This window comes from Plectropomus leopardus, chromosome 10, assembly GCF_026936395.1.
Source record: "Plectropomus leopardus strain MGB_pleo_1.0 chromosome 10, ASM2693639v1, whole genome shotgun sequence".
In the NCBI taxonomy this organism is placed as follows: domain Eukaryota; kingdom Metazoa; phylum Chordata; class Actinopteri; order Perciformes; family Serranidae; genus Plectropomus; species Plectropomus leopardus.
This window is the reverse complement of record NC_142185.1, coordinates 17,234,630-17,244,529: the sequence shown is the minus strand read 5'-3', so window position 1 is coordinate 17,244,529 and position 9,900 is coordinate 17,234,630.

Here is a 9,900-nt window from a genome sequence, read left to right as displayed (position 1 = left end):
GAGAGAGAGAGTTAGGATAACCTGTGCACCATTTTAGCATTGCACAACGTTATTATGGTGTGAAAAACAGGTTGGAGTCGAGCACCTCCACCTCTGACCTCCTGTACTTCCTGTTATTGATCCACACCAGCGATAGAGACAAGAGTCCAGTCATGTCCTCTGGGTCTCTCTCCCAGACTGTCTTCGTCTAGGAGCTGACTTTATGAGAGACCATGCAAGCACCTTTCTCACCTTGACTTGGAGCCCAGATTGATTTCTCCATGCTTCTCTTTTCCCGCTGCATTGTGTTTATTGATTATTTGTGCTCTGTTAGTGCGAAGAGAAGGGTGAGATGAAATGTTAATCAGTTGTTTTTTTTAATAATGTACACTCATTATTCTGCTAGGTGATGTAGAGGAGGAGTTTGCAACCGGCTGCTGGAAAGCCTGGAAGACAACACAGAGTGGGAGAGGAGAAGAAAAAGCATGGGGGGAATGCAGCGACAGGCAGAGGAAGCGCAATTAAAAGGATGATGATGATGCAAGCACGTGTAAAGTCTTTGGACGAACTTGCGTGTGAGCGCGTGCAGGCTCACAGGGTTGCGTGTAGTTCAACATTTTGAAATAATTTTTTTCAAGAGCTACAGACAGATTTCACGAAGAGATAGATCGCTGTTACTGTTAATCCCTTGCAGCAAAGTCATTCAATTGGCAGGCACCTTGAGCAGTGGAGAACTTGCAAACTCTCTCTATCTCTCTCTCTCTCTCACACACACACACTCACACACACACAGAGGAAGATACACACCAAATCAAAAAACGCCCTTGTTCAAGGACTGCTTCACAAGCAGGGTTGGCACAGCACGAGTCACACAAGCTGTAGAGATGTTGTCAGCACCACTTTCTTTTCTGTTTGAGGTGTGTACAAACACATTACCTTCCTCAGGAGGTTTCCTTTTAATTTCATACAATTGTGCTTTCTCTCCAGGGGCCACTTATAAACCCCCAAATACTCTGAGGAGATTTTAAGTGACAAAATGAAAACATGGGGTGTCAGCAATGCCTCACCTGAGCAAAAGGAGGCGCATTAGGGTGAATCAATGAAAAACATATGCTCTATTGGCAAATTTGTAATTAGCTTTGGCTAATTTGATCTAAATTTTACGCAGTTATTACAAAATACCATGTTTCCAAAGCTAACCGTTTATGTTCATGGTTGGTAGTTGTAGAAGGAACAGTTCAGGGTCATACAAATAAGCTGCATTTGCGCTGCCTGTTAAAGGTGGGAATAACATGCTGCCATTCTGTATATAACGTACAACTGCATAACGGGGGGACAGAGTGGTCTTGCCTCTGAGTTGGGACCGGAGGTAGTAACTGAGCCAAAACACGATCTGTGCAAAACCTAAAGTTGGAAAGACATGAACATGGGTGAGGGGGTTGTGATGTTTTGACATGTTTTGCGAGCGACCCAGTGTGCGGAGCAGCAGCCCTGAATGTCTGCGAACTGGGAAAACAATCAGATTCAGGTGATGAGATTAGCTGCTGTAAAACAGATAAGTTAAATGATTGTGATTGACATTTTATGCCTTTGACATTGTTAAGAAAGTAATGCTGACGCATATGTTATATGTCACACAAGAGGCGGGTGCTCTTGTGTTAAATGTCATGCCTGTCTTGATTTCAGGATGCCACCATGCAGTGTATGATCACGCGCTGGAGTGAAATGAAGCTGCCTTCATTTGGGTCTGTGTAAAAATGCAGGAGGGGTATAAAAGGGTAACTTGTTGCTGCCCTGTAGCGCTATCTCTTTGTGGAAACAGCTCTATCGATAATGCAAGCAGTGTAGCTGCACTGGGGTCCATTGGACAGGGGAACCATTGGACAGGGGCCCGCTGACGTGAGGGGACCCTATCTATCATAATGTGAGCCTCTGAGCCTCTGGCTAAAATCTATGTCCCTCATTTGAAAAAGCATAACAGTATCACTTCAGAGGAAAAAAAAAAATAATAATAAAATAAAATCGCATACCACTTATTATTGTTACCCTCAAATATGAAAATTCATCTCTGTCATGGTGTGGGAACGATATCAGTTCAAAGCAATGTATATCAAATGTATAGGTTTATCCTACATATATTATAAAAACTATAAATAAACATTGAAAGCTATTCAATGAAATCAATATTTTCAAATTTTGTTTGGTTTTTAAAGCCATAGATTCAATGATGATTGCTGGGTAAAGAGTGTACGTTGTCCAATCTTAAGTCTCTATTTGATCACGTGACAAGACGACACTACTTCGGCTCGTGAAGCGCAAAATCTATCAATGCTGTCAAACGGAGGCAGGACAGTCGTCATACAAACACAAAAGCGGGAGTAAGAAAAGACAGGAGGGAAAAGAACAGGAAGAGAAAGTTGCGAAGCTCTTTAAATCAAATTATTTTGGATTATTTTTTACAAACAGTCGCCAGCGCATGGACAAGCCCCTCGCGCTGCCCTCAGCGCCTGTCAACAGACATACATCAGGTATGCTAACTTTAGCAGCTAGCTAGATAATGCTGATCTAAATAATCGTAACGTTAAGCTATTATGTTAGATGTACATTTTAAGACAAGGCACAAATGTATTGTGAAGGCTAAGTAGTAGGCTACCAGTAAATAAATGTCTCTACCAGGCAGATAAACAGCCTTTACATTTTTATGCTTAACAAACTAGTATATGCTAGTTTTTCTTAGCATTAGATAACCGTTATATTAACTTATGTTCGGTTGCAGGCCTAACCAGTCAGAGACAGAGACGGAGACATTCAAATAGGTGAGTACAAGTGTCTTTCTAAGGGGTTGTGGGGTGTCTGATGGGGTGTCCCTGTTTAGAAACACCTGTTTCATTGTGTATTTGTACTTTTGTGGTTAAATTGTGAGCGTGCTGCTGTAGCTGGATATGTTTTCAGTTCATGGTGTTGTGTCTGCTAAGTATTGCAGCTCTCTTCTCCCTTATTTACTATAATATTTTGCCTCTGCGTTTAAAATATTGTCTTAAATTGTGATGTTATTGTGCTAAAAATGCATCAAAAAGTTCATTTCACCTGGACAGTGAAATGGACTGCTCCTCTGCTCTATTGTTTGTGAACTTTGACTGTCACAGCACTATCCATGGCTCTGATTATTTTCTCTATGACCTCTGTTCTCTGTAAATACAATAGCTGAGGTAATACACTCCCACATTAAATCCAACCAATACTTCATATACGCCTAACTTGTGTGCATATCTAAGTGTGTGTGTGTGTGTGTGTGCTTCATAACTAAGGAGTCCAAGGGCCCGTCATAATAGTTTGCACTGCGGCCCCTCATTACTAATTTATGCCACTGGCCAGAGAGTATAAAACGGCATTAAAATAAAGCTTGTTTATCAAAAAATGCCAGTGGAGGATCCCCCACACCCCCTGACAGAGGTCCTAGCTAAGCCCCTGATGTCCTAAAATCCAAGAAAAGTCCTTAAATCCTAGAAGGTCCCTTGAAATGTGTATGGGGCTGCTGTGACCAGCCACTGGCCTCCTGTCATTTTGCAAAAGTGGCCCACGAATAAAGCAAGTTGAGTATCCCTGCCTTAAATTCTACATACTTGACCTTTAATAGATCTGGAACAAGCTGATACAGAACAGTATGTGATACTGTCAGAGTGGAATGAGATTCTTTCAACTTCAGAGCTGCTTAAAAGGAAAGTTAAATGTAGAAAACCAGAAGTTAAATGGTTAACATAATTTACAATTTGACAGTGCACCTCATGAAAATCCATATCAACTCCCTGCAGGGATCCAGCACTATGCTGCAGGCATACAGCTTCCTCACATAACCCACCGCTAATCTGAGACATTCAGAGCCAAACTTCAACAGCAGCACTCCATCAAAAGGGTCATTTATGTGTCCAATTTGCAGCATAATGTCGCTGTGATTGGCCTGATGCAGGCGGTGTGCAGGTAACGGGGGACCACCAACAGGCTGCTGATAAACAATCAGACACATGGCTTTGCCTTGGCCGTGCTCAATGGCTGATGGGTTTCTGATAAGCTCTATAACCGCGAGAGTGTCACCTGGAGTGCAGCTCCGCTCTCCCTGCCTGTAAAATATTCATTACTTTTTTCCGTCACTGTCTGCCCTCGTCTTTGAAATGGATTTAGAGCACTTTTTCCTTTTACACACAGAGCGTGACTTTCTCCCTGCAAACTCCAGACAACAGCTTCTAGTTTCACTGTGGATAGACAGGGCTGTGTTTGAAAGTATTCCCTCTGTGTTGCTTAAAGCTACTTGGTGATTCATCCTTTTCACTACTCCTGCTGAAGAGCCTGCGAGTGCTTTTGTGTGATGGCAGAATGACTCACAGTGGTGTACCGTAATGTAATTAGTTGTCTTTGTTGCTGTGGATTAGATGATGATTCTGTAGTTGCAGAAAGTCCTGGATGAATGGTCACAATTTGCAAATAGAAATTTGCAACACCTTTTCCATTTCTCACTCATTGATCCTGAAGTAGTTCACACTGACACAATATTTCTCATTTGAAACACAGCTAATTGTCTTCTTACTTTTCTGCAGCATTGCGGATTTCGATAGTGGCCATTAGCAGAGCAATTGTGTGGTTTCCGTGCACTGAGGGAAAGTCTGAATCCATCTTAATCACATCAAAGAGTCAGAGGATGTTGGGGATGCCCACACTGGCTTTCAACTTGAAAGCCAGTGAAGTCAATATGGCCGCCTTCTCAAGTGTCTACTTTTCAGTTTGTTAAATCTTCTCTCCCATAACTTTTACTCTTTTTACGCTTTTGATTTTTTAGCAAAAGGATAAAGAAAACATCATTAGGAGTGGGCAGATGCAACTACTCTCTAAGGTTTGCAGGAAAATAGAACTCATGCTTTACTTCTCTCTTATCTGAATCATTTTTTGGAGCAGCACATGAGAGGATGTGATTTATTTTGAAAGGAGTGTGGTTTCCAAATTGTGTTTTGCATCAAAGGTACGCGTTCTTGTGTAGCCCCTTTAGATACTGCACATTTTATTAGCATTAAACATGATGAAAAGAGAGTAATTTTGTTCTTTTCATCACACAGCGCTGAAATAAAACACAAAGCACCTGTGGAGAGACCGCGTTCCCAATTCAAAGGTCTGTGAAGCTAAAACCACTTGAGGAACTCATCAAAAGCTGGTTTTCTGTATTAACTTGAACTCTGAGGACACACAAGTGCAGTTTAAAATCACATCAATTCAACTCTCATGCACACACAAAAACCCTACATTGAGGAAATGATGGCATTACAGAGCAATTACAGATGTGACATTAAGAGGCTGTGACTTCATAAAACTCTATTTCCTCTCCGTCTGCACCAGTCGAGGATTGATTAGTATCACAGTCTACATTCACGTGATTGATGTTGCTCCAGTCCTCCCCTGAAACACTTTGGACAGATGTGGCCCTCATCTGCGAGAGTATTTTATAATGCTGCTGCTCAAAAATTGCATTGTTTCCCCCCCGTTTAATACTTTCTAAAGGGTTGCCCAAAATAGAGGGACAGAAGTAGGCCAGCACTGGACCCAGATTGCTTCTAGCAGATATGACTGGAAATATATGGGATGTAAGCTTTCTAAATCTAAATGCCTGCTGCCCGTCAACCATAAAAAACATTGGCTTTAGGGGAATTATTGCATTAGATTTTAGCCATTATGGCACCGCAGGATGAGCTTTGTGGATCCATTAATGTGTGTGGATACCTTGAAGAAAAATGTTGTCCTTAAAAACACATTGAAAAGTTTGAGAAACTTTTTATGTTTGTCCTATTCCTGATTTCTAAAATGTCAGAGTTTCTCTGTAACCACAGGCAATGATTTGTTGCTTCACAGGTGATTGGTGTTGGTACCTGCATACTTCAATCATCTCGGAGGCTATTCTTGAGCTTTTTTATATATTTTTTTCTCTGGATGGTTAAATTTACAAAACTCTCAAACCAACTCATTTTATCACACTGGCTGTAGACATTTGATAATATAATTTAATATCCTATTTGAATTAATAATCAATAACTGCACATAAGACAAGCAGTAATGTAAATTTCCAAACAGGCCGAAACTGTCTGTACACAGATGAACTTCAGGGATGTCCAGTTAAAGTGCTTTAAAGGATACTTGAAGTCAGTTTAGTTTTATTCATTAAGCCCAATACAGGCTGTTCTCATGCTGTTTGCATGTATACCACTGTAAAGTAATGCACCAGAGTTTGTCTAACCCACTTTATCAAGAAAGGTGTTTGTGTCCCATGTTAAACCAAGTGAAATTTGAGTTTTTTGTTTTTTTTTAACGGTACGTTGTCACCATGTTTCTTTTCCTTAACCCAACCTACGTAACGTAACTTGCCTAAAACTAACATATGTAACTCTATATTAAGTACGTTATGTGATGGCGCCCAACAATGTTTCTTTTTCAGCCCCTTCTTATTCTGAAGTTTTCAAATGCTGCTGCTTTTTGAGTGATTTGGGCATAAAATACTGACGCCAAAAGCCACCCTTGGTGGTGGTATGACACGCTGCTAGGCAGTGTCAGTTTGTAACGCGAGTGGATGCAACCTGGCTGTATGATATGCGGACGGGCAGCGTCAGTTTTTAATGTGGCCAGATGTAACCTGCCATGGCTGTATGATTTTCCTCTGGATTCTAGCAGGTTGAAAAGCTGCCGGCAACAACGTATCATAAGGAGCTGTAGGTTCCACTAGGGCGGGCACGAGGGGCAGCAGATTGGTCCAACAAACCCTGGACTTTCACCTGGGAGCCTGGTTTTCGCTTCTCGTATGACTGTAGAACCAAACCATTATTTTTTTTCTAAACCTAACCATGTGCTTTTCTTGCCTAAATCTAACCACCCGTCCTTTGTTGCCAAATAGATGTGCTTTGTCGATGTTCTGGCATTGGTTGCCTTGAGGTTTTATTGCCTTAGCCTAACTACATGCTTTTGTTGCCTGATCCTAACCATTTTATTGACATCCCCGTGTTGGTCTCCGCATCCCCCAACGTCCCCCAACAGCTGAAGCAGGAGGATACCTATATCATAATATGCAGAAGCAAAGTCCACTAACAAAGGGGCTATATGTGATGACTTTGGATGAGAACATGTTGTTCTTTTCCTAAACCTAACCTACGCAACTTTACTTGCCTGAACTTAACCCACGCAATCTCTTATTGACATTTTTGATTATATTCCCATTTATTTCTTATGGACCACAAACACCAAATTATGCTTATTCCAAACAATGTGCAGCTATTGATAATTAAAGCCCATTGTGAACGAGATCTCTCTTCTCTGAATCCTGATTCTGTGGTTGGAGTCAAATCGTTATGTTATACCTCTGTCAACTACACTGAGGGAGGTTACTACCCTCCGTTTCAACGCCCGACAGTGGTTCTTTCCCTTAACCTAAGTGACGTAACTTTACTTGTCTCAACCAAATCTACCTAACCTTACTTTAAGTTTGTAACTTTATGTTAAATATGTTGACTACGCCATTCATGTGGCAATAACTGTTAGATATGAGCCACTGTATGAGGATATGTTGCCCAATATCACAAATTTACCTTGAAGGCTCTACAATCTGTACAACATACGACGCCCTCTGTCCTTTTCAACTCTTGCTGATTTGAAAAATCCCCCCCCAAAAACACCCTTCAAGTGTGAAAAAATGAAAAAAAAAAAACCCCAAACAAACAATAACAAAACTTCAGGTTCACTCTCCCAGGATGGATAGGCATGCAATAGAGGTCATGTGTGCAGAATAGACCAACAAAATAAAATGACAACATAGAAAATCTATATGACATGATGATACAAAGAATGTGAACATAATAAAAAAAAGATGTATCCAGGAGGATGTCAGGGAGCTTCCAGATGTAACAACACAGCTAGAGCCTGAGCCAAACAACCTCCTCTCCACCTCGAAAACCCAAGAGGACAGGCTACACAAACACAAGAGGCAAAATTGACACACATCATTCACACAGAGGAAGAATGAAACAAACACAAAGTGAGAGAGAGAGGCAGAGGGAGAATGAAGAGGAGCGGCTCAATCTCCTGGAGGACCGGATCCAACTTGTGAATCTCTAAATCTCACTAATTAACACATTTATATCTCCTTGTAAAAATGTAAATTAGCCGTTATACAGGGGGGTTGTGTGCTGGACCATTTCTTGCTAAGCTTCTGTCCGTAGCTTCATATTTAGTGTCCACACGTGAGAGTTGTTTGGTTTGTTACCAGAGTACTTTAATCATGGCTCTCTGATGCTATTTTTGGTCTTTTTCTTATTTTTTTTTCTCTGCATGGCTTAAGTTGCAGCACACCCACACCAACCTTTGAATTGCATCTAAATAGAGGACATTACACCTCCATCGACCACACAGTGAGAGTGTGGGTGAAAAATAAAGGTTGCTCATATCTGTAGCCTTGAATGTTGCTCTCACTAACACATGTTTATGAAGACACGGTACATTGTTATGCGTCAGCATAATACACAGAATATGTCCACAAACAATAGCATGTAGCTCAGCCTCATAATGCTCACAATGAAACAGATTTCTCCAAACTGCGAGACATTTAATGTTGACCAAAGCTAGGTGCACAATGCCACCAGCTCAGCAACAGGAAATAAGACAGACTCATTTATGTTTGAAAAGAAGCCTGGCAGTGTGTGTGTGTGTGTGTGTGTGTGTGTGTGTGTGTGTGTGTGTGTGTGTGTGTGTGTGTGTGTGTGTGTGTGTGTGTGTGTGTGTGTGTGTGTGTGTGTGTGTGTGTGTGTGCGCGCACGTGCGTGTGCGTTTGCTGGAAAAGAAGGAGAAGAAGGAGCATCCAGTAGACACGTCTGATTAAGCAGTGTGTAAATGGACCTGCTGGCTGGACCAGATGAGGACCAGCAGATGGTTTTCCACACCGTGCGGTTGTGTCTGCTGTGCTGTGCTGTGCTGCACCACGGCCCCTCAAAAAAAACCCTGCTTAAACTAGCAACACAGCGTGGCCCCCTGCCCCGGCCCCATTCTCATCTCCTTCACTAACACCATTAGCATGTAAATGACAGCTGAGCCCCTTCGCCTGCGGGTGCTGATAGGCTGCACCAGACCTCCAGCTTCTCGGTGCATTAATATCATTTTCTTCATTGTTGTGGGATTATGTGGGGGTGGGTGTGGAGCGGTCAGGTTGGTTTGATTCTTGCTATGAATATGAGAGGTTGTCGTGTTGTTGAGACTCACACCACTTCTAAAGGATAAAGAGGGAGCAGTGAAGTAAAGGCTGCTCCCTCAAGGACAGCGTTTCTGCAGCAGAACGTCACGCAGGAGATAAATGTGACATTTATTATCAGGAAAAACAAGATGTCTGTGGGAGACAAAAAGTTAACCCTTTGTAGTGTGAGCAAATTGGTTTAATTACTTTCAAAAACATGGGAAAAGTTCATGAGCTACTTGGTTAGAAATGTGCCACAAACTGCAAGAAATTTGAATTATTCTTTTACAAAATGATTACAGTTTTAAAGCTGTTTTTCCTTTTTTTTTCTTTCCTTTTTTAAAACTTATTTTCAGGTAATTTTTTTTGTACTTTTTACAAATTTCTTACTAGTTTTTGGGGTCATTTCATTTCCTTTCTCATTGCCTTCCTCCTCTGTTTTTGAAAGAAATCAGGCCAATGTGCTCAGGTTTCAAAGGGTTAACTTAAAGCAATTTCCTGTTTCTATACAGCTTCATTTTTTTCTGTTCTTTTTTTTCTCTCACTTATTCAGGGTCATGTCGGAGGTTATTGTTCATATTGAATCTACAGGAAAATTCTTATGTTCATCTACTTTTTTAGAAAGTGGAAGAATATCAGCTCTGAGAACATACATACACCAGAATGTCTAATGA